At 42.7% G+C, this 26,247-nt stretch overlaps 1 long non-coding RNA gene across 1 annotated transcript in view; it reads right to left on the bottom strand.

Moving 5' to 3' along the window:
- Positions 1–14,454: 14,454 nt before the first annotated feature.
- Positions 14,455–26,247, bottom strand: part of LOC122221133 — a 40,045-nt gene continuing 28,252 nt past the window's right edge. The window contains exons 3-4 of the long non-coding RNA XR_006203094.1: positions 21,349–21,423; positions 14,455–14,641 (exon numbers count right to left, since the gene is read on the bottom strand). This is a non-coding gene — a long non-coding RNA (uncharacterized LOC122221133). The remainder of the gene's footprint in view (positions 14,642–21,348; positions 21,424–26,247) is intronic.

A 26,247-nucleotide genomic window follows, 5' to 3' on the forward strand; every position in this document is an offset into this window, starting at 1 on the left:
GCTATGATCAGTTTCAATTTTAGCCATTCTATTAGCGGGGTAGTAGTATCTCCCTGTGCTTGGAATTTGCGTCTATAGTCTCCATGTGCAAGATGGACCTTTATCACATCACGCCTTTGGTTGTAAGTGTGTTAGCAACAAATTGGCACATTTTAACACGCGACTAACGATGTTGAGCATCTTTTCACGTGTTTATGGGCCATCCATATATCTTCTTTGTGAGGTATCTTATCGGACCTTGGTCCATTTATTTTTATTGAGCTACTAGTTTTTATATTGAATGTCAAAAGTTCTCTGTGTATTCTGGATACAAGTCCCTTATCAGATATGCTTTGCAAGTAATTTCTTCAGTCTGTGAATTGTTTTTTTTTTTTTCCATTCCCTTAACAGTATCATTTGAAGGGCAGATATTTTTAATTTTGGTAAAGCTCAGCTTATCAAATTTTTTCTTTTAGGACTCAGCCATTGTGTTGTCCTTTGGGAATCTTTGCCTAACTTTAGACCACAAACATTTTCACTTGTTTTCCTTTAGAAGTTTTGTAGTTTTAGGTTTTACATTCAAAATTATAATTAGTTTTTGTATTTTATTTTAATAATTAATAATTATATTTTTCATGCTATGGTAAATGTATTTCCTTTATAATCACTATCTCCGTTTGTTTGTTGCTTGTATATAGGAACAAAATTATATTCTATATATTGATCTTACACCCTACTACCTTGGTGAATTAACATTACTTCTCATAGTTTTTAGAGATTCCATTGGATTTTCTTTTTTTTTTTTTTTTTTTTTTTTTTTCAACATTTTTTATTTATTCTTGGGACAGAGAGAGACAGAGCATGAACGGGGGAGGGGCAGAGAGAGAGGGAGACACAGAATCGGAAACAGGCTCCAGGCTCCGAGCCATCAGCCCAGAGCCTGACGCGGGGCTCGAACTCACGGACCGCGAGATCGTGACCTGGCTGAAGTCGGACGCTTAACCGACTGCGCCACCCAGGCGCCCCTCCATTGGATTTTCTACATATACAATCATACCTGTGAATAAAGTTACATTTCTTCTCTCCTAATGGGAGTAAGGCACTCCTTTTGTGCTTGGCTGTTGTGGCAAGAACGTGCAGTACAATGTCGATTAAAATTTGTGAGAACTAGGGGCGCCTGGGTGTCTCAGGCGGTTGAGCACCCGACTTTGGCTCAGGTCGTGATCTCCCGGTTAGTGAGTTCAGGCCCGCGCTGGGGTCTCAGCTGTCAGCGTAGCCGCTTTGGATCCTCGGTCTCCCTCTCTCTCTGCCCCTCCCCCGCGCACACTCGCTCGCTCTCTCTGAAAAATAAACACTTAAAAAAAAAGACTGGATGTTGACTTTTTTCCAAAAGGCTTTATTTGTATGCAATGGAATGGTCATGGGGTTTTCCTTATTCACTAGGAAAACATAAGAATAACATCAATTAATGTTTTCCAATGTGAAAACCACCCGTTGGTAAAATGCACTGGCATAGTTCCCTGGGCCTGAAATGGTCTTCTGAGAACGCTTTAAACTAAACAGTATATTTCTTGGGTAGGTATAAAGCTATTTTTGAGTGATCACTGTTAGTTTATGATTTTCAAGACAGTTGGCCATTTTAGCTGTCAGATTTATTGTCTTGAAGTTGTTCATAATATTGTCTTCACATATTTTTAATATCTGTAGAATCTGCTCTATGTCACCAACTTAATTCTTAATGTGGGTAATTCGTGTCTTGCTTTTTCCTGACCAGTTTGGTCAGAGATTTATCAATTTTATTAATCTTCCCAAAGAATTAATTTTATTTCATTGACTAATTTAGAAGTTTTTCTGTTTCCTATTTCATTAATTTCATTAACTTCATTAACTTTGATATCGATTATTTCCTTTATTCTTATTACCTTGGGTTTAATTGATGCATATTTTCTATTTTCATAAGATTGAACCTGAAGACTTTGATTGAGACTTTACTTATTTTATAATAAAAGCATATAGGGCTTTAAATTTTCCTTAAGTACTGCCTTAGCAAAATCCTACAAATTCTGATATGGCATGTTTTATTTTAATTCAATTCAAAATACTAATGTCCCTTTTGCATTTTTTATTGACCTATGCGTTTTTCAGAAGTATGTTACTTGTTTCCCAACTATTCGGGAAGATTCCACACATATCTCTATTATTTATTTATTTTGATTTAGTTCTGTTATGGTTAGAGAACATACATGACTTTAATCATGTGCAATTAATTAATGACTTGCTTTATGGCCAAGATTACAGTCACCATCTCCAATGAGTGCCATCAAGTGGCACTCAAGTGGGACTCCCCCACCTCAGAAACTACATCGGGTCATTTGGAGTTGGAATGACTGAATATATGAAAGGAGGGAAAAACTTGCTGGCTGGAGCCATGGAAACTTCTAGAATTCTTAGAAAAGAAATTTTAAAAGAAACATTTTCTATAAATCAGAACCCTTAAAACCATGATCACATGTCCATTAAGGAACACAAATCATAGATTTCAAAACACTATTTTGATTCAATCCCAAACTCTTCAATTTTTTTTTTTAAAGATTTTATTATTAAGTAATCACTACAGCCAACATGGGGCTCGATCTCACAACCCTGAGATCAAGAGCCACATGCTCTGCTGACTGAGCCAGCCGGGCGCCCCTCAACTTCTTCAATTAAAGGTAGAATTGATTCAAATGTCTGGGCTACAGAGCCCCTCGACTGAACCTTGGAAGAAGATTGGGACATATGGTAATCACCCAAATTTCTGCCATATTTTTGGTAGTTTTGCCTCTCGCCTTAAACCTTCCCACCACTGCTGGAGCTGGCCTCACTGGCCTTGACACCTGAGTGCCTAGCATCCATGGGCTGAGTCCATAAGCACATCCAACCTAATAAGGAATTCATTTTTGTTTGTTATATTTGACTGGCAATGGATATTCTATACATAACATAGAATAAGTTCTATAGCATAAGATAGTATAGTATGAGTTCTTCTAAAGAGTAAGATCTCTTTCAAAGAATAAAATGGAGTGCTTTGCGATGGAAAAGGTAATGCAAAGAATAATAATACCAAGGATAATAGCTTTATCCTGATTCAAAATACAATTGAAAAAAGGCATAAAAGCCAGTCTCCGAAAGCTGTCCTCATTCCAAGAATACATACCTCCTGGTCATTTAAAAAACGCACTGGGTCCTGTTAGAGGCACCTCAAGCACAGGCCACACCCCCTCCCTGCTTCAGCCTATGCATTAGGAATTCTGCAAATGAGTGTTCATGGTTCATGGGGGGTTCGATCACAGAAAACGAGTTGTTGATCTTTGGATGCCTGCAGGCCAGCAATCTGTGCTACAAGTTTATCCCTCCTAGGGAAAAAAAAAAAAAATTTAAAGGAAGGAAGGACGAGACAAGAGGATGGAACCAGTACAAGCATCTGTAACAAGCTAATTGGACCCTTGTGGGCCACCAGCAGGCACAAAATTAAAACAAACAAAGCCTCTCATTGTGCCCTTTCAGGGCTGCACCCACCCCCGGCCTATCAGCTTTACCCCTGCCTCCTCCCCTGGTCCCCATTTTTAAAGGACCTAATTATGGGTCTTTCTGGAGGATCACAAGCCAGTTTTCATCTAAAAAGAATAAGGTATTTTGCCTCCAAACTGGAGACACTGTTAGAAGTTGGTAATTAGTATGACTTGTTAATGGAGTCTGGCTGTGATTAAGCCGTGATTGAGTGTGAGTTTGGTGCCTGTCAGTGGCTAAGCCTGGGAGGACGAGAGATGTTTAATGAGACACCTGTTGTTGGGGGCCCACTGGGGTTCATTGCCGCTGATTGGCACTTGCATGCAGTGTTCTCCGGGTGGGGGCTGGGATGAGCCTGGCAGGTGGTTGGCATCACAGCAGAGCCCGCCGCTCCCCGTGAGTCAAGGCTGGCTGCGTTTCCTGAGCTGTCTGTCCAAGGCCACGGTCACATGTTGCCAACTCCCAGAGAGCACTGCACTTAGCCTGCAGGAGGAAGAGTCCCAGCTTCCCCGTGACCCCTGCTCTCCACCAAACACCAGGCTGGGCGTCGGACATCCCTCCCCTCAGCTAGCCTCCGCTGATCCCCGCGTGTAGATGAGGAAGCTGAGGCAAGGGAGATTAAATAGTGCGCCCAAGTTCACATAGCCAGAGACATACGCACTGTCCCCAGAGACGGTGCCTCTCAAACTTCTCAAGAATCCCCGAGGAATATGTTAAAATGCAGATTCTGATTAAGTCGGTCTGCAGTGGGCCTGGAAAGATCACGTCCCTAAGAGCTTCCAGGCAGGGGGTGCCTGAGTGGCTCAGTCGATTACACATCAGACTTCGGCTCAGGTAATCATCTCCCAGCTTGGGTTTGTGAGTTCGAGCCCCACATCAGGCTCTCCTCAATCAGCACAGAGCCTACTTCAGATCTTCTGCCCCCCACCCTCTGTCTGCCCTCCCTCACTCATGCTCTGTCTCTCTGTCTCTCTCTCTCTCTCTCAAAAATAAGCAAACATTAAAACAAAAAAGAGCTTCCTTGGGGCACCTGGGTGGCTCAGTCGGTTAAGCGTCCGACTTCAGCTCAGGTCACGATCTCGCGGTCCGTGAGTTCGAGCCCCTCGTCAGGCTCTGTGCTGACAGCTCAGAGCCTGGAGCCTGCTTCGGATTCTGTGTCTCCCTTTCTCTCTGCCCCTCCCTCGCTCACGCTCTGCATCTCTCTCTCTCTCTCCCTCAAAAATAAATAAACATTTAAAAATTTAAAAAAAAAAAGAGCTTTCAGATGATACCTATACTTTGTAAGTCTACATATAGGATACTTCCTTGTGTTTGAGTTGAATAGAACCCACGCAAGATATACGCCTATGGTGCATTTCAGATTTATGATTAAGATCACATTGTATTTTTAAAGTTGATTTATTTATTTTGAGAGAGACTGAGACAGTGCAAGTGGGGAAGGAGCAGAAAGAGAGCGAGAGAGAGAGAATCCCAAGCAGGGTCCACACTGTCAGTGCAGAACCTGATGGGGGGCTCGAACCCACGAAACTGTGAGATTATGACCTGAACTGAAACCAAGAGGCAAACGCTTAACTGACTAAGTCACCCAGGTGCCCTGACCAGATTGTACTTTGTGAGGAAGAGAGAAGGGACGTACATCGTACTACTATACTTCATCTTTGCCCTCAGATAGAGCCTGATGCTAAAGATGTTTAGGAATTGTCTACCTAAGCATGAGGTGGAGGAAGCAGGTAGACACAGCAAAGTAGCGGGGGGCCAACCTGAAAAATCACAGGAGTCCCACACTCTACACGAACACATTGGCAGAACATTCCCAGGAGGGAATAAAAAGTCTCATCTCGGGGACACTGCCCTTTCAATCTGTTAGGGATCCAGCCGCAACCATCCACCCTTACACCTGACTCTGCCCCTGCCCAAATCCGCTTGACAAATACCAACCTTTCAAGATCAGCAACCAGGACCTCAGTAAACAAAACAAAACAAAAGAAAACAGCCCTTTGTTCTTTCCTGACGGTTGTTTCAGGCTGAATGTTGAGTCAAAACACACACAGGAAGTCATAAAGACACCTGCAGCCACCTGCACGAGGTTAGACTCTCAGGTCCAGGTGGAGGGGCTCCAGGATTCCATCTGACCTTCCCAGAGACTCAGCCTACAATTCAGACCACGTTGTTTCAGACATTCCGCTGAAGATTTTCCGAGCTGGAAAAAAAAGACCCACAGCCTCTAGCAAAAATCTGGGCTCACTTGGATAGTTTGTTGAGCATAAAAATACCTGAAGAACAAAACAATCTTGGATGCCTTCAGGTTCCAACACCAATATCAAAAACAGACAAAACTGCATGGGTGGGTAATTCACAATACAAAACACTTTGTCTTAAATTCCATAGATCATTGAGGGTAAAATGATTTTGTTCTGATTATCCAGACAACCATCTCATTTCTTGGTTCCCCTTGGCTGGGGGAGACCTGGCCTGAAGGACATACAATATTGTATCAAGCATATTTTCCTTGTATTAAAATGATCAGGGTATTGATTTACGGTTCTCGAGAAGTAAAATATTTAGCTGATGTGGGCCAATTTTATTTCAAAATTGATAGAAAGAGAAATGTCATATTAGCCACAATTTGATCTAATGAAAGGTAAAACCCAATGAATAAGTTATTGAAAAATTTTATATGTATTCGCTTTCTTTACATTTATATTTATGACATCAGAGTATGAGGCATTATCAGGACATTCACAAGTGTCGTTTCCAACAGAAAAGTATGCTTCAGACTTCTAGAAGGATATCAAAATTTCAGATCCATCTTTCGATAGGGATTCAGTATGCTTTTTCGGTAAACATGGAGATAGGGGGCAGTCATCTGCCAGAAACTTACAGAGAGGCAGATATGGTGTCTGGCTTATGGAAATCTTTCTTTTTGAACTGTTAAAATTTTCAAGTACCAAAAGGTGCTACATCTCACAGATCCCATATGAAAAAGGAATATGCAAGATGCTTTAGGATGGAGTGAATAAACAGCAGATCTGGAGACAGATGGGTTTGGGACAGAGGCCCAGTTCTGAAAAGTACTAGATGTATAGCCTTGGACCAGTGGCTTAACTTCTTTGAGCCTCAGTTTCTCCATTAGTAATTTGGAAGCAATCAGATTATCTTGGAGTATTTTTATAATAATTAGACATAAGGTATGGAAAGTTCCCAGTATGTGGCAGATGCTGAATGAACCCCGAAGAGGGTTTATCATGATCACTATCCTACCAGCATTACGCTGGTAAACATCCCCCAGCGGGAGCTGGGAGGGCATCCATTTAACCGTTTCACACCACAGAGGTGGACTATAAAAACACCCATCCAAATACCATCCGCTCTCACCCGGGACTATTGCCATAGCCTTCTAACTAACAGGTCTCCTTGACCCACTCTGGAACGCCCTCTCCCCTGGCATCTGTTGTGTACATGAAAGTCAAAGTGAGCCTTTGGAAACGTAAGTCATATCAGGTCACTCTGACTCAAATCAGATGGAGCGATAGCCAAAGTCCTTCTGCTTGCCCAAAGCCCTACTTGATTGAGCCTCACGTCCCAGCACTCACCTGCCCGCTCACCCTGCCCAGTCTCCCTGAGCTCTCCATGGGCCCCAGCTCAGCTCCTGTTGTTCCCTACTGAGAATGTTCTCCTCCAGCTCTCCACCAGATTCACCCTACCATCCCATCAGTTTTCTATTCAAATCAGAGAGCCCTTCACAGATTAGCCCGTATAAATTTGCCTTCACCCATGCCTCGTGGTGCTTCTCACCTCCTTACCTTGCTGTATATTCTCCATAGCACTGATCTGCTCTAACACGTCATAATTTGTTGTTCCTAAACATTAATATCTTACTCTCCTCCCTAAAGGTAAAGGCTGTATTTTTTTTGTCTTTGTTTGGGTTTTTTTGATAAATCCCAAGAGCCTAGAAACATTACCTGGTACACCATAAGAAAGATGGTAAAAAATGGATACATAAATAAATAGGTGAATAAATGAATGAGTTCCTGACAAACAGTAGGCCATGCATGACTGTTGAGAGACTGAATGGCATTGGTTCTTTTAATAAGACTTCTCTCTAAATAGGAATCAGCCTCTTGTGGGGTACAGCGCTGTCTTTTGACCTCAGTATGTTTCCACCGGAAAGTATCAGAAAACATTCAGCCATCTGAACAACCAGTCTGCAAAATAAGAAAATCAACAATGGGAGGGGAAAAGAAGAAGAAGAGGAAGGAGAGGAAGGAGAGGAAGGGGAAGAGGAAGAGGAAAGAGAAGAGGAAGAAGAAGGAGAAGAGGAAGAGGAAGGAGAAGGGGAAGAGAAAGGAGAAGGGGAAGAGGAAGAGGAAGGAGAAGGAGAAGATTCAGCCAGTGAGAATAACTGAAGCCCAGAGAGGAAAACTAAGGGCAAGAGGAACTTGAACCTGGGGCCGGGTGTTGTTCAGGCCTAAGCTCACTATTGCCTTGTCCTTGTTGCCTCCTTCACTGGGCCTATCACCCTCTAAAGACTCCTGGGCAGAGAGTAGGGCTGGAGGAGTCTTGGTCATGTGACTGACTGAAGCAGGCCTCCTGTTTCTGTGTATGTCACAGATGCCCTTATGCATCCCATGGGGAGGAGCAAGGCCTTCTTTATTCCTCAGAACAGAAGAGTGCAAGGTAACAGCCCTGGAATAATTCCCAGAAAGGAAAAGCCACCATGGGCTGGGCACCCACTGCTTTCTGAGCACTGCTCAGTGAGCCTTGTGTGCAATGGTTCAACAGACCTTCTTGAGACTGTCTGACCAGGAGGATGACGTTCTGAATGTGCCAGGGACCCTCTGCTGGCGTTTACCCCCTATGTAAGTTCCATGCGGGAAAAACCATGAGTCCTAAGGGGGCAGAGTCCAGAGCATCCACATGAGAAGGAAAAGCTTCATAGAATCCTGGCCCAAATAGAGAGAAAGCCCCCCGCCCACCTTTCCCTGTACCCCCTGACCTCTGATAACTGGCCTCAGCCACTGGCAGAGTATATGATAACAGCAGGCCTTCTTGGAATCATCACAGAATGAGCTTGGAACCATGGCCAACGGGACCTGAACACATGCACAGAGGCAGGAGAGTCAGCGTACAAGCAGGGAAGGCCTGGCCACAGGCAGGTAACCTCAAGAACCACCGGAGGCCCCCACAAGGGGGTCAACCCAATGTGGGCAATGCAAGGGGCATTGCAAGTCGTGCAGATGAGCCCCAACCACAGTTGATGCTGTAACCCTGCAGCTGACTCCTGGACAGCCTGCCCACCAGTGCACAGCATTGAATGTTCGGTGATGCAGGACCGTATTTAACTTAACCACATTAGAATAAATTTCATCTCTAGTTCACATTCCAGAATGAGGGTTTAGTCATTCTCAACTGGTCCTTTTGTTTTCTTACTAAAGTTCCAAATTAAAGCAAAACAAAGCAAAAAAAAAAAACAAAAAAAAAACAAAAAAAAAGCTTCAGGGGGCACCTGGGGGGCTCAGTTGGTTGGGCATCTGACTCTTGATTTTGGCTCAGGTCATGACCTCGTGGTTGTGAGTTCAAGCCCCAAGTTGGGCTCTGCGTTGACAGAGTGGAGCCTGCTTAGGATTCTGTCTCTCTCCCTCTGCCCCTTTCCTGCTCTGCTCTCTCTCTCTCTCTCTCTCAAGAATAAATAAATAAACATTAAAAAAATCCCATCAGGCTATCATTTTCAAGGGCTACATGGGACTAGCAGATATTTACTGTTTTTATAATTAATACTCCAGTGCATTGTCCAGAATTGGTAAAACCAAGGACTTTCAGGATGTGGCCGCAAGGAGGCTTACGTATGTCAAGGTGTATACACGTTACATTATAGCACAATGCGATGTACTATATGTTGTCTAATTCAACCCTGAGTGTTAGGCATATTACCTCCATTTTTATAGATCAGGAAAATTAGAGAAAATAAGTGCTCCTGTTAGCTGGCTAAGGCTGCTGTAATAACCACAGATGGGGTGGCTTAAACAACAGAAATGTATTTTCTTATGGTTCTTATGGTTCTAGAGGCCAAAAGTCCAAGATTGGGGTGTTGGCCAATTTGGTTTCTTCTGAGGCCTCTCTCACTGGCTTGCACATGGCCGCCTTCTCTCTGTGTCTTCACACGGTCTTCCCCCTGTGTGCACCCCCTGGTGTCTCTTCCTCTGACACCAGTCAGATTGGGTTATGGCCCAACCTAAAGGCCTCATTTTAAGTTAATCACATCTTTAAAAGCCTAGCCGCAAATACAGTCACATCCCAAAGTACTGAAGGCTAGGCCTTCAGCATATGAATTTGTGAGGGGACACAATTCAGACCACACCAGGGGCCATATACTCCAGTTTGCCTGGAATAGCCAGTGTGAGCTCATTGCCCCAAGGTAATTATTACATAGCACCTTTTCACTCTCAAAAATCATCCCCGTTTGAATGATCAATCCCACACTCATGCAACTGTGACAGCAGAACTCATAAAACATCTCAAGAACGACAGATGGAGTTTCAGCTTTACTCTACTCACCAAATCTGCCTGTCCCCTCTTGCTTTTCAAATACTTCCTTTGTGCAAATACGGGGTGCCCCTGAGGGGAATTATGCTTACCTGGCACTTTTCAGGATCTAGGTAAAGAAATCAGGAGATGCACAGTGACCTGGTAGGCAGCAGTTGGCCACACAGTACAACATGGCTTCTCCCCAATTTCAAAAGGAAGTATTGCTTCTTTGGATGAACATGGGCATATGGGTCTTCTCCTGTCCCTCTCTCCTCACTTTAGTTTTGGCTGAGCATGTTTTGCTACTGTTCCTTTGTTCCAAAATTAAGAACATTCTTTTATTCCATAATGAAGAAGAAAGCCATGTGCATGTGTCCAGGAGAACGCCATTGGAGGACCTGTTGGTGGGTGTTCCAGCCGGAGCCTTGTGCCAGGCTTCTGCTGTTATTTATCTCTCCCCCTACCCCACATACACACACACACACACACACACACACACACACACACACACACACAAAGGCCCAGCAGCATATGGTGCTTCCCTCACCTCTTCAGCATCTTCCATATCACATGCAGCAAGACTTTCTCTCCTGGGGTGTGCGTGCTGGGCCCCTCACTGGGACTGCGACTGTATCGTCTGACAGACAACAGGCTGCATATTGCTGGGCTCTGCCACTGCAGGGAGCCGCTTACTTAGTCTTTTAACAGTTCACTCATCGGGGAAGGTAAGATGGCACCCGAGACTGTTAGCGTGAGGGATTTTGTCTGGGGAAGGAAGGCAAGACAACTCTGGGAAAGTCTAAACTGATTGTTTGACCTTTCTGCTCCAATTTATCACTCCAAAAATGAAAATTATAACAATAGCTTCCATATAGTGTTTGCCATGTGGTAGGCTTCGTGCCAAGATCTTTCAAACCAAAATTTAATTGAACCATACAAACCCATGAGGCTTCTGACAGTGAGTGAGCAGCAAATCTGACCTGAGATCTACCTGTCCCTCTATAGTTCTTGCTGCCATAGTACCTCTTCAGATCTTTTTTGCAATCGTTGGTAGGGCAAGCTTCCTGAAATGCATTAATAGCATCGCTTTAGCTTTAAAAAAAGTGACTCATTCATATCTGTAGTCAAGCGCCTCAAAGTCTTTCCAAAGAATCTTTCGTCCACAAAATATTATTAAATCCCTGCCTTCTAGTCTTGACCCCGTCCCCAAAGAGGGTTAGTGGCCTCTTGTGTTAGAAAGGGTAATTTGCTCTGTTTCATTATTGCAGAACATCTCCCAGCCTGAAGTATGTTACTATTCATCATGAGTCTCCACTAAGGAGAGACAGCATGTGGTGTTTCCCAGCCTGGATACCTCATGGAACCCATTGCCTTCCTGAGACCCTCAGGAGCCTAGTCACCTGGACAACATCCTCCTGGAAATGCTGGCCTCTTAAAATGCCTCAAGTTTCCATACAGACCCGTCAGCCCTGCTTAATCATGTCCCTGCATTATTATTTGGCAGGAACATTTTCTCTTCTAATAGGTAGTAGGTAATCTTCTACCCACACTATAATTTGCCTCAAACCCAAGCCTAAACTCAAGTTATTTCTTCCTATCTACCATGCCGCCATCTGCCTGTCCCTACTTTGAGGTCTCAGCTCAACCCTAGGGACCTCCTCCTTACCTTGTCTGTAATTCATTCTAGCTACCCAATTAGTACCTGGCCCGTGCCCTTAATTGTGTGCAAAGCACAAATTCACACTAAGTCTGCTCGGTGTCCAATATTCTTTTGTAATGCTAAAACTGTTCTGTCCTTGGTAGTCTTACTTCATTGGCTAGATTGTAAGCTCCATGTGGTGCTTTACCTAAGCCAGCAGCATCTCCCACTGAACTGGGACCATGACTCTCCAGTCCAGCCACAACCCTCCTTTTCATTCTGGCTTTCCTGTAGGATAACCAATTTCTCCCAGCTTTCCTGGGACTTTGCTGGTTTTAGCACTGAAACCTCAAGCCCCAGGAACCTGCTCACTTACCAGGCCAACCAAGACAGCTGGTCACCCTACCTACCTTCCCTGGCGTGTGTTAAGGTTTTGCATCCTAAATCTTCATGCTCTGCCTGGAATGTTCTCATCCCATGGTTGGTCTTTCAAGGCCAAGTTCAAACCGTTTTCCCTCATCAGACATTTCCTTATAGCATTCCTCATCATATGCCTCTCTCCTGAGGGGTCTTAGCTAGATCTTAGCTAATCACCCACTGACTCATGAGTCAGCTCTCCATACAGCTGTGTCCCCTCTGGGTGATCTCAAGAACAGGGCGCTGTCCTGCATCCCCAAGCCTCCCTACTAGTTCAGCATAATTGTTTACCCCAAAGGTTCATCAAATGAGTGGACAATCAGGTTTTGCTGATAGATTGATCTGATCTAGGGCAGGCCCAATCTAGGGCAGGCTGAAGTCCTGGCAGGTGTACCAGAGAGAATCCGGAACTGACGGCACTCATTCCACTGCAGCTAAAAATCACAGGAAATAATGCTCAAATCTTCAAACCAGCGGAGAACCGGAGCTCCTCTGTGTGATGCATGGGACTGTCTGTAACTCATTAGTTGTACATTCGCTTCTTTCTAAAGACAGTCCCCCAGGCTCCGCTGATATATGCAGGTAGGAGTTGACTTCCGTGCTGTATGCCTCCCAGGAACGGGAGCACTCTCCCGCAACGCTGCTAGGTCATGCGGAATAGTTATCATTACAGATCTTGCTGGGGAAATTGTAGAGGCCATCTTTTTTTTTTTAAATGAATATAAAGTTGAAAAGGAATTTTGACAAGTCGGATTCACCAAAGCCAAAGTAGGCCACCCTGACTTGAGCTGTCAATAAGGTGTTAGGGAAGCCACTGGGAGATTAACACCCTTTCACGGTGACCCAGCTGTTCTCTTGAAGGTGATAACGTGCAATCAGACACAGGATGATGAACAAAAGCAAGTGGGGGCTAGGATGGGGAGTTTTCCTATCTAAGGGTCCAGGAGAGCTCCTGCTTATTTTTCCAAAAAATGACCATGTTTATTTTTCTTAATCTAAGTAGTGTTATTTTCCAACCTGCATCAACTACAAGAAAGGAAAGATTTCACTGAGTATTTTTCCTCCTATTGTATTGCAGTACATTGATTTTCAGGAAGCTACTATATAAAGAGAAACTCTCCATATAGAGAGAAAACCTCTCTTTCTCTCTCTCTATATATATATATATAGATATTTTTAATCGATTTTTATTATGCCATTTATATTTCATTATATTATTTATTATGTAAAGTGTGTGTGTGTGTGTGTGTGTGTGTGTGTGTGTGTGTGTAAGCAGAGAGGCAAAGACCGATACCCGTCCAAATACAACCTGTCGCATTACCAGGTAGGCTGTGCACCATGTTGGGAAAAGTCACAGCAATCCTCAGACCCACCCTCCTCATCTAAAGTCGGGATTCCTCGGAGGTCATAGGTGAATTGAACTGAAGTCAAATGCTCAGTGGCCTGGCCTCTCACAGCTCAGCTAACGACGCATTAAGAGGAAGCCCTTGTATTTCCAGGATCCTGCTGTACTTCTTGGTGAAATGAAGTACAATAAACTCACTTGGTGAAATGAGTACAATAAACTCACATGTTGCTTTTAGAGTTTGCGTGAAAATAGAGCGCGGTGTAGGGGCGTCGACTTCCCAAATGGTTAGCAACTCCATGCGCTACAGAATTTAGTATCTGTGTGTCTTCCATTTTTAACATCTCTTATCAAAATTGTTTAAATAGAGTGAAGGCTCCACGTGTCATGTCGTATTGCCAGTTAGCAGAATTCTTCTGCTCACACATCTGGCCTCCTGGGATGCAGCAATTTACCCCACTCCCATCCCCATTAAATGGTAGAGAGCTTATTTGGACGTTCTGAAGATGTAAAGATAGTTTTCTGTGGTCCGAAATGACTGTCCTGTGCGGGCAATTTGAAGCTTTTTTTTTTTCAACTTACAGACAAGTGACAAAGAATAGGAAAGATACTGGAAAATTAAAGAGCAATTTTTAAAAAGGCAAAGAAAAAAAGCAGCACCAGTCTGTCTTCTGAGCCTTCATTCATGTTCTTCTTATAGCTCTTATTATCTATTGTTTTTTGTGTTTTTTGTTTTTTTTAAGTGGGCTTTGAGCCCAATGTGGGGCTTGAACTCATGACCCTGAGATCAAGACTTGAGCTGAGATCAAGAGTCAGATACTTCACCCACTGAGCCTTCCTTTAGGCAAAGCTAAGAACTCTGTTCTGGAGCTCCAAAAATATTGGAGCCATGCTTTGGTAAACTAATCATTAGCTAGTATGAATAATTTTAAAGTAAAGGGGAAATAAATAAAAGCAAATTAGATTTTCCTTTTTTAAAAGCAGGAGGAAGAGTGTAGAACAATGCTTTAATAAACAGGCAGTCAGAATGTTCTTGGACTCCAGGGTCTGGATTTGCCCTAGAGTAGCTCTGTGAATAGAAGCAATTCAGGCCATCTCCTGGAGACTCAATTCCACACCAGTAAGTACACAATGTAGTTAGACCAGCTGAATTTCAGGTTCCCTTCCAGTCCTGACAGTCAATCAGTCTACAAGGAAAAAAAATTCTTATTTAAGAATCAATTAATTAAGATTCATTATGATATTATTTTCTCTTAAAGACATCCAGTCTTAGAGAGAACGATAGCATTTAAGTTTTTAAATACAAAACCAGCAAATGTTCATTACAGAAAAAAAGAAAATAATGTCAACCTCCCTCACTCCCCACCCCCAAATATTCCTAAAACCCTAGTATCCAGAAATAACCATTCTCAACATTATAGTGTTTATCTTTCAGAATATTTCCTGAGCTAAAACATAAGTGCACATCTACTGACATGTATAAATGAGATAACTGTGCTCATATCACATAGCTGAAGGATATAATCATTGGCTTACATTTTCTAGAGACCAGGTTGGCCTTACATACCGAAAGTTTTAGAAATAGATGTGTTCTTTGATTTAACAATTACACTGCTAACAAATGTATATTAAAAGGATATTCATGATAGCATTGTTTAGCGTCAGTTCTTAAAAATGGAAACAAACCAAATGTCCTAAAGACGGGATTCTGTTAGATAAATTATATGGTGCATCCACACCGTGGAGTACAATGCAGCCTTTAATAATGATACCCCGATGAACAGATCGAAGGATATGAAAAACAACATAGGACCATTTCCTCTGACAACCACAGGTAAGGGAGCTCACGGAAACGCTTTCTTAAAGCCCCAGGGAAGCTGCCAGGATGGGACAGCCCTGATCTGGGCTGCTGACAACAATTCCAGGCTCCCCATATGCTCTGCAGCTCCCAGAAATGGCAGACTAACATTTCCCTCCTGCTGGCACTTGTGGGCTTTGCCACAACTGTCACTGTTCCTGTCCTCATTCTCCGCTCTATCTCCCAAAGCCCTTGCCCGCTCTTAACCAAGGCCAGAGAGACTGGCCTCTTGAAGAGTGTCAAGAGACACTCTTGAAGCTAAAAAAAAAAAAAAAAAGAAAGAAAGAAAGAAAAAGAAAAAGAAAGAAAGAAAGAAAAGAAAAACCTGCTGGGTGGTCCTCTTAGACTTCACAGTGACAGGAGCCTTTCTTCCTCTGGAGCTGGGCAGGGGATGAAGGTGGCCGCAGGGGCAGGAAGCAGAGGGGGCTGGAAGAGGCAGGGGAGTGTGTGGAGACACTCAGCAGAGAGAAAGAGGGTCCCAGAGGAAAACGAAATCAAGAGACCAGGCTCTGGGGCTACAGCAGGAAATGGGAAGCCGTGTTCTTTAAATAAGCATTCAGACCATGAAAGGAAGGAAGGCGCTGTTGTGCTTTCTTTCTTTAGTAATGTGGCCAATCAAGGAAGGAAGGAAATTCAAGGTATAGTCAGCCAGGTTTTGAGCTGTTTTCTGGTCCCTGGGAAGGAAAAGCTTTCCTTCTGTTATCTACTCCCCTTCCCTTTCTTCTCTACCATCCCACTCAGATTCTCCTGACCCACGGGTACACTTTCCCATCTCTGTTGTCAGAGTCCAGCTAAACGTCCCGATGGTTGGGCTGGTGCTAACAAGACAGGGCCCTAGATGGGAGAAAGGTGGCTGGTCCGCCTGTGCAGGGTGGGGTGCGTGTGATGGTTCACCTCCTCCTCCTCTACTCTGCCACGTGTTGGTCCCCCAATGGGGTGACTGCAGACTAAGAGAGTCTGGAAGTCCCTTACAGTGACTTCCGCATCCTCTCCTGGCCACCCCAGTCATTGGGGTTTGGCTATACCCAACTCCTACTGGGCACTGTCTAGCTTTCCTTTTTACCTTAATTTCCCTTAATTTCCTTTAGTTCCTAATGCCACTAATGCCAAGTATACTTATCAAACTTGGACTGTCAACAACCCCCCTTTCGCTCTATGATTTGGAATAGTACCCAAGGATCAGTTTAACTAATCCAACTCCCTCTCTAAAACGAAGCATCCTTTTCCTCAACATCTCTACCTTTTCCACCTCCCTCCTTTCCTGTTAGTGTGCCATGATGAACTATTAGTTAATTTACATTTTTAATTAACAGACCCGGTAAATCTGAGATGCAACGATAAACAAGTAAAAGTCTGCCCCAGCATCCACCTCTGCTGCCTGGCGGTGCCTGCTGCCTCAAAACTCTTGCATTTTTGTGTCCCCAACCACCATGAGGCCATTGGTAGATATAGCTTTTGTCAGCCTGATGCTATTGTGCTGTCCCCTGACTTCCAAGAATCCTGAATTTCTTAACGAGAAGGAATAAAACATACAAGGAAAGTCCCAGGGTGACACAAAACTAATGGAGACTGTAGAGCACCACACTCCCCAATGGAAGAGGAATCCAATGAGTCAGCAACACAGCTTCACAGTAAAGGGAATTCAATTGCCTAAGAACCTGCTATGTGCCAAATACTATGCTAGATGCTTCATGCCCACCAGGAGCCATTATCTCTTCAGGTGCTGAAGACACAATCCCTGTCCTCAAAATAAACATGTGTAGACAAAGCAGGTACATGATAACAGGCTTATAGACACTTGTAAGCAACATCTTAACACAGGGAACTCCAAAGGCAGTCAGACTAGATAAGCATGCGTTTATGATGCTAAAAATAATTTGTATTTATTTGGTGCTTAACAAAAGCCAGGCTCTTCATCATCTTCATCATCAGAGAGATGTTGAATGATGTAGGTATTAAATTAAATTACTTTTAAAGTCGGCGATCTATTGGTATATATAATGGCGACCAATTGACCTGAGTAAGAATTAAATCTTATTTTGTGAATATGTGAAGTGAAGTTTATTAAAACCCAACAATAATTAGTCATATTGGCTTAAAAGCTGCTAATTCTGGAACACAATTAATACTCGGTAATATTTTAATGGTAATTGATATTTAAACCACAACACGAATTATGACTAGTGTTCGTTGTGACAATTAGTCGTTTTTGAGCACTGTCCTAAGTACATCCTAGAAAGCAGCTCATTTATTACTCCTATTAACCTATGTGAGAGATTCTATTATGGATCTCATTTTACAGATGAGGAAACTGAGGCACAGAACAGTGAAGTGATCTGTGCCTGGTTTTAAATATGGTGGGGATGGAAATGAGACTGAAACCAGGTTCTCCTTGGTTCTGAACCCACAATGTCCTAACCCACGACCACACCAACTAGATTCAGCTACTAGTTTGTTGGCTTGTTCTTTAAAGTGGGCCCCATGCCCAACGTGGGGTTTGAACTCATGACCCTGAGATCAAGAGTCACGTGCTCTACTGACTGAGGCAGCCAGGCACCCTAGATTCGGTTACTAGTTTTAATAATAAAGAAATTACAACTTAGGGGCACCCAGGTGGGTCAGATGGATAAGCATCTGACTCTTGATTTTGGCTCAGGTCATGACCTCATCATGGTTCGTGGATTCGAGCCTTGCGTTGGGCTCCATGCTGACAGTGCAGGCCTGCTTGGGATTCTCTCTCTCTCCCTCTCTCTCTCTCCTTATCCCACTGGTTCCCTCTCTCTCGCTCTCGCTTTCAGTCTCTCAAAATAAATAAATAAACTTAAAAAAAATAAAAAGAAATCACAATTTAAAGAAGCCTCTAGGGTATGTTCCACTATAATATAATAGGTAAAATCTAGTTGAAAACCAACCACATCAGGGCGCCTGGGTGACTCAGTTGGTTGAACGTCTGACTTCAGCTCAGGTCATGATCTCACGCTTTGTGGGTTTGAGCCCCACATTGGACTCTCTGCTGTTAGCATGGAGCTCACTTTGGACCCTCTGTGTCCCCCTCACTGTCCCTCCCCCAACTTACACTCTCTGTCTTTCTTAAAGTAAATAAATAAACTTAAAAAGAAAAAAAAAAAACCAACCACATCCTTTTTTCTTTTTTTTTTTTTTTTTTGTATATTTCTGACAAGTTAACTGTTCCGTTTCCAGAGGGTTTCTCTATAGGAGTGGTCATCACTACTAAAATCCTTTTTATCTGAAAACTCCTAGCCTGGCTTTCAATCACCCAAGCCGACTTTTTAAAAGGGGGTGTTGCCTCTTGTACCAACCGTTCTTTCTTTGCAGTCCCGACACCTGCAAAAGCCAAAATTGTTTTTCCCCTGCTGCTTCTTGCTTGTGGGATGCGGGCTCTGGGGCCTGACATGACTCACAATAGGCATGGGGACCCTTGCAAGATCAGCTCACGGTGCTTCCTGAAGAAGCTCTTTGGACACCCAGGCCTGAGGGGCTCCTGGGAAGGCCTCCCGACTGCCTGATGAAGACATCACAGACCAGAGGGAGCATTTAAACACCGCTGGCTGCTTTGCATCCCTCAGAATGGAAAACGCTCTGCTCTGCCGGGTACCTTGCAATGGAAGGACCAGAATCTGATTCCTTCTCCAACTGCCAGCGACTTAATGCGTTGCTCTCTCTTACCAGGAGTTGAAAAACGCTTTGCATGATCAAAATATTTTAAGGTCTCCCCAATTTTTCTTCTGAAAATTGCCACTGATTCTGCCTAGGGTTAGTTTCTCCAGTATTTGATTACCTTCCCCTCTCTCCTGTGGGTTTTCACTGCGTGTTGATGAGTACTTTGAACTTGCTGAGTGTTACAAGTGGGGGCTGAGCTTGTATTACGCATTAGGTGAGGTAACTTCAAGGCCATGAAGCCAAAAGGATTCTAAGATGTGGCTGGAGGAATTTCTGTCAAATATCGTACTGAATTTTTTCTCACCAAATTCCTCACTGGAAAGATGAACGCGTTAGAGCACAAGGCTTATAATCTACATCTCCACTTAAATAATTTTATGCTTGGGGGCACGTGGGTGGCTCTGTCAGTAAAGCATCCATCTCGTGATTTCTGCTCCGGTCATGATCTCACAGGTCATGAGATCGAGCCCTGCGTCAGGCTCTGCGCTGACAGCACAGAGCCTGCTTGGGATTCTCTCTCTCTCCCTTTCTCTCTCTGTCCCTCTCCTGCTCTCTCCCTCTCTCTCTCTCTCTCTCATTTTCTCTCAAAATAAATGAATAAATATCAAATGATAATAAGAATAATGTCATGCTTGAATCGATTTTTAAAACCCATAAATCTGCATCCTATTGTAAGATTCTGATGAGGGCTGCTGTCTTAACTACGGCTGCTGAAGGTTCAAGAGAAGCTTCCCTAGGAAAACCGGATTGGGTTTGTAAATGAAAAAAGAAAAAAAAAATACAAGCACTCGTTCTTAAACTCTAGCTACACTGAAGACGAATGTGTGATTTACCAAAATGGTCCAGATTCAAGAAGAGGCTCCCTGTAGCTGACCCCACTCATATGTAAAGCCAAAACCCACAGCAAGTTAGCCTTGAGTCAAAATAAAACTTTGCTCCATCAAACAATGAGAAAAGATCTTGGGAACAAAAGTCCTTTCTTCAGTCTTGTATCATCTAATGGATAGCAACAATTCTCGCCCTCACCAATATCGATACTTCCTCGAAGTTCAACACCACCAATTACATTTCCTGGACATTTGTGCGGCTCTCGCAAGACACAGGTCACCTTCCACATTCCCACATTTCAACTCATCCTAGTAATTTTGTTCAGAAATTTTCAACGCATTTCCACTGAGACTCCCATCTCCAGGTAACTGTTACTACACACAGACTGGGTTAGAAAGTCAAGGTGTTTTTATCCTCCCATGGCAGAGTCACCAAGTTTTCTAAACAGCACTCATGATTTTCTACTTGAAATCCATTGTTTGTGTATACTTCTTGCTACCTGAACCACAAGCTTCATGAGAAGAGGAACCATCTCTTCTTCAAAGATTGCATCCTATCACCTACGGCACTTTGCACACGATAGTTACGCAATAAATATACATTGAAGGACCCAGAAATTCCCCTTCTAGGAATGCGTCCTACAGATGTGTTGGCAGCAATGCAAAAAGAGATATTCCTTGTAGCATTGCCTTCCACGATAAAAATTGGGATCTACATAAAATGCCCATCAACAGAGGAATGGTAAGATAACCTTCCATAGCATACAAACTATGGATTGCTACATAGATAAAAATATACATAACATGTACACATGCACTGATAACAGGAGCAAATTAACTATGATATGATAAAGTGTGCATGGCATTATTATGTGAGAAAAGTTAAAAAAGAAGAGTTGCAGAAAACATGTATAGTATGCTCCCATTTTTAATACGTGTATATATATATATACATATATATATATATTATGTACTATAACATTTTTATGCATCAAAAAAATGTCTGAAAGGATATACAGTGTGCTCTCATGAGGAACATTTCTGGGAAGTGGATGTGGTGGAGGAAAGGAGAATTTTGCTCCTTTATGTGAATTTTGAGGCTGCTGGTGCTCTGTGCACTGAGTATGTATATCTTTACAATAAAAGCTTGAGGAAAATAAGTATTATCTAAATGAATGAGTGAATGAATGAAAATTGAATGAATAACATCCACATAATCAAGTAGCTAATTCTGAATACCTATGCTGGTTATGAGGACAAGCTGATGAAATCAGTCCTCTGCTAGGGATGGAAACATTATAGGATCAGACAGGTATTTACTGAAAGGCAACATAACACCATGCAAATTATCCCACCCTAGGAGTCTGTAGACTAAATTCCTGTATCATCTACTTACCTACCGAGCTGTGGGACTATATAGCTTCCCTAGATCTTAGTTTTCTGATTTACGAAATAAGGTTGAGCTGATTTACAAAATAAGGTTTATAAAAAAGAGCTCCAAAATTCCTTTGAATTCTAAATTTCTTACCCCTTTCTTGAAGGGAGAGAGAGGAATGATGGGGGTCATCAAATGGCCAAAGGATTAAAGACGGCAGGTGCACTGCTAGAAGAAGACAGGCAGTTAACAGAAACTGACATTGAAAAAAAGAAGTACTTAGGAGGTTAACATTCATTTTATACTTTACTTCATGATATAAATTTATGCTTTCATCTGCATTCAACCCCACATAACATCCTATAAGACAAGGGAACACTGTTTACAGCATGACATTTCAAATATCCAGATGATGGTCCATTTGGAATAGATTACAACTCTGCTTTCTGTCATCAAGCATTCTTGGACCCATATTGCATCCATATGTAGCCAAGAACCATTTGTTGGTCCAGTTTTCTTTCATTTGGGGGAAAAGGGGGAAAATGGAGAAAAAGTTTAACCCAGAAGTCTTTCTTAATATGCTCTTTCTTCTAACTTTTCTAGATTAGAAACTTTTCTACATAATGGTTGATGAGCAAATAACGTCCATTAATAACGTGATAGCAGAAGGGAACCTGAATCTCATCAACATGAAAGGTAACCTCCTGCCTCAGAAACCATATTGATCCATGAATTTTATGCCAAATATGTTGCAAATATCAGACCAAGAGGGTTACTCAGATATAATCTAATGAGAAGAGCTTCTTTAATATTTTCCCATTCCTTGGTTTTAAAAAAAAAGCTAACTTCTTTTTATCATGACATCTTATTAAATGCAAAAGGAGCCAATGGTTTGCATTGTCCCCAGTGATATAATATACAGTCCTTTTTATGTTTTCTGACAGAGGATCTTAATTAGACCTTAGAAAGGACAAGTCCATTTTTTTAGCCAACTTTGAAAGACGATCTTACCCACCTAATTCTAGTTGAAAATCAATACATACCATTCTGCCTTTAGCAGTTCCCAGAATGATATCCACACTGTCTTACCTCCCAGAGACCTGCATCTAGTCTTCGTTACCCAGATATTTCTTTGTTCCTTTAAGAGCTACAAAGAAACATCCAGTCTGACTGAATTGAGAACAATGGAAAATAAAAAGTTTCAGAGTCGGAAGAAAGACGGAAAGCGTTGCCCTCCTTGAAGTGGGAAGCCTGAGAATTTCAGCCTCGGTTGCCAGAGAGGGTGATGAAATCAGGGCTGGAAAAATAAAATGGCCATGCGAGTTCTCTGATCGGCACTTGCCTCCCACAGACTCTGTCTCCTTCTGCCTGTCTGCTATTCCTTCCAAGTGCTTTCCTAACTCCTGACAGTTGACCAGGCACCCCGTCTTCCCGACTGCAGGACCTCAAACCAGACCAGTCTTCCTCATTTGGAAAGTGTCCGGCAATGGGATCTGTTCTCCCAATCCTGTCCACACATGCCTAGCCTGTGTAGACCGTACTAATCTGTAGCTACTAAAACAGTTAAATGGTTAAAGTAAGAGCTACAGTGTAAATATTGTTACAGTGGCTTCTGAAAATAAAGTCTTAGATCCAAGACAACCCTTCCCAGGTCCTGTCTGACAATCCTACATTTGTGCCCTCTAAACCCAGGTGCAACCTTACAAATCTAAATACAGGATTCCAAGTAACCACTTCTTTCAGATGGAAACTATTGGCCATCATTGTTGACCCTCTAAAAGCAAACACTACAATTGCTTAGATAAGCATGGATAGCTGCCAAAGAAGGTGGGTAAGATTGGTACTTTGTCATAGGTAAGGCGGACCTTTCAATAAATCCATATGATGACATCACCCCAGCTACCTATGAAACTGGCCCTACTTTAAATACACCCCGGGGCACCTGGGTGGCTCAGTCGGTTAAGCGTCCGACTTTGGCTCAGGTCATGATCTCACGGTCCGTGGGTTCGAGCCCCGTGTCGGGCTCTGTGCTGACAGCTCAGAGCCTGGAGCCTGTTTCAGGTTCTGTGTGTGTGTCTCTCTCTCTCTGTCCCTCCCCTGCTCTCTCACTCTCTGTCTCTTAAAAAAATGAATAAATATAAAAAACATTTTTTGAATATAGCCCTTCTGATTCAGTACTGTAAGGACAGGAGTACCTCTAGTCCATCTGTAGTATTCTCTGTGACGATAAAGCCAACTTCTTCCATCCTTGACTGCTTAATGATTTAAGTCTTAAGCCTTCAAATCAACAAATTCTTTGCCAAACACTTAAATTTGGTGAAAAAAAAAAAATAAGTCACCGCTGTTCTTGTCTAATGCGTTTCTATTTCACCCAGTTCTGAACTTGTAAGCACTTACCCAAGGGTATGGCAAAAGCATGCAATGTTCACTCATAATGCAAAACAGCCCACACCTAAAAAAGTCAGCAAATTTTATTAGCTTGAATTTGGGGAAGCCTTTCTGACACTGTATAATCCCATTTGATCTCCAGATTATTGTACTGAATTAATGCATTTGTTACACATGTATTACGGACCCACCATATACAAAGTAGCCATCTGAATCAATGACATATGTGATACCTTCATTGTCCTATTTTGAAAACACAAGACAATTGCTTGGCATTAATACGGAAGCATCATTTCTCTTCGGTGGCTTGGATTTGTGACTTTTCTCCCTGTCACCCCACCCCCACCCACACATGCCCGTTAACACAGGAATCAGATTACCCTTGTTTTATTCATATCAGGGTATTTCACCACAGATGTCTTCTGAAAACCTGTTAGATAACCAGAATCCCTCATTCATATTCACATAGTGTCTCAGTCCTTTCTGCAGGATTTCAACACATTTTTCCAAATTGTTTGGCGTTCTTCTCATGTAAAGGTTCTGAAGTTAGCTCTAGCTTTCTCTCAGATGAAAACTGTCTACAAGACTTAGTAACTCATATTAATAATGAAGTTTGACCCATCCAAGTTTGATCACTTACACAATTTGCACAGTAGAAAATACCAGTTTGCCACTAAATCAAACTTAATTTTTCTGTAAGCTGATTTCATCCTAGAGGGACAAGGTAATGAGACTTGGCAAATAGGTAGGGAACGTTAGAATCCCGCAGAAGAGCAAAAAGCAGCGATCTCTCTACTCCTGACGTTACTTACTTTTCCCTACCTGGAAATCTTAATAATAATAATCTCAGACTCAGTGTTTATTTCATTCCCCATGAGCTGGACCGTCATCTCTCCAAATAATCCTGGACCATTCGGATTTAGTGACTGGCTTGAGATTCAAAAATTTCTGTACAAGGAGGAATTGGGTTTGTTTTTTTTTTTTTTTTTTTTTTTTGTAGTAACGATAGCATAATGCTACACATAGAGTGAATAATTTTTTTTAACGCACATGTTTTTCCAAAAGGCCAAATTTTTGTGGAAATAAACAGAGACCACCCACATGAGAACAAGCAGGGGCTCTCTCTTTTGAGTTCAAGGGAGCCAGCGACAATCACGGGCGCTTGGCAGAGATTCAAAGGCAGACAGAACAGAACACGTGTGCCGCGGTGGGGAAAAGGGAAGGTTTCAGGTGTGCCCTCATTGGAGGCACTGGTGATGGGGATGCTGGACACGGGCTAGCTAGAAGGGGGACATCCTATGTCATTGGTTAGGGAAGCGTATCTGGCTTTCTCCGCTTGGCCCTCAACTGGAAGCAGGGACAAAAATTAGGGAAGGTTTCAGTTACTGATCAAGTCCTGACTATTCACGGCCCGTTGGTACAGCGGTTGACTTAGTTGCCCGGATTTGTTGCTGCAGGTTGCGGGTCAGAGGTCTATTTTATTCATGGTCTGGCCATTGCCGATTTATACACTCAGTCTCTCGACTGACACACACTGAAGAGTCTTGCTTAAATCCAGCAGCATTAAAATGGCCATGCTGTTTTAACAACTGGTACTTCCCATCCAATTAGCTAGTTGAGCATTTCTTTTCTGTGATGACAAAGTAGAAGTCATTCAATGTACATTATTTTGAAGAAAGTAACACACACACACACACACACACACCAAATATTCCACCATGTTTAAAAGACAACTGTGTTAACATTTTGGGGTGTACATTTCCACTGTTCATTCTTTTTTTTTTTTAGTGTTTATTCTTGAGAGAGAGAGAGAGAGAGAGAAAGACAGAGCACAAATGGGGGAGGGGCAGAGAGAGAGAGGGAGACACAGAATCAGAAACAGGGTCCAGGCTCCGAGCTGTCAGCACAGAGCACAATGCGGGGCTCAAACTCACGAACAGCGAGATCATGACCTGAGCCGAAGTTGTAGGCTCAACCAACTGAGCCACCCAGGCACCCCTCCACTGTTCATTCTTTATACAAAATGTACAAAAACAAAACAAAACAAAACAAAACAAAAAAACCAGAATTGAACTGGGCATAGTAATTTGCAAACTCTTACAAACTAACAAAAAATCCAACAATCATGAGCATTCCTCTGCTTTGTCATTTAGCAATCTTCTCTATCATCATTTTAATAACTGTTATTTTAATGGCTACATATATTAAGCGTCCTCTGATTTGAGATCTTCATGGTATCTAGTTTTCACTATGAGAGAAAGGTATTGCAAAGAACATTCCTGAAGGTAACTCTTACTACACAGCTCTGAACAGTAGATTCTCAAGAAAAAAAAAAAAAATTAAAAAGTGTTGGTGAGGGGTGCCTGGGTAGCTCAGTCGGTTAAGCATCCAACCTCAGCTCAGGTCATGACTTCATGATTCATGAGTTCGAGCCCCGCGTCGGGCTCTGAGCTGACAGCTCCAGCCTGGAGCCTGCTTGGGATTCTGTGTCGCCCCCTCTCTCTGCTCCTCTCCCACTCGCACTCTGTCTCTCTCAAAAATAAACATTTTTAAAAACAATTTTAATAAAAATAAAAAGTGTTTGTATTAAGAACTGACCAAGAGGCCATAGAGTAGTGAATACCCAGGGAAGCTGGTAGGTGGATTGTACCTGTTTCACAGCCC

Source organism: Panthera leo, chromosome B3 (genome assembly GCF_018350215.1).
Source record: "Panthera leo isolate Ple1 chromosome B3, P.leo_Ple1_pat1.1, whole genome shotgun sequence".
In the NCBI taxonomy this organism is placed as follows: Eukaryota; Metazoa; Chordata; class Mammalia; order Carnivora; family Felidae; genus Panthera; species Panthera leo.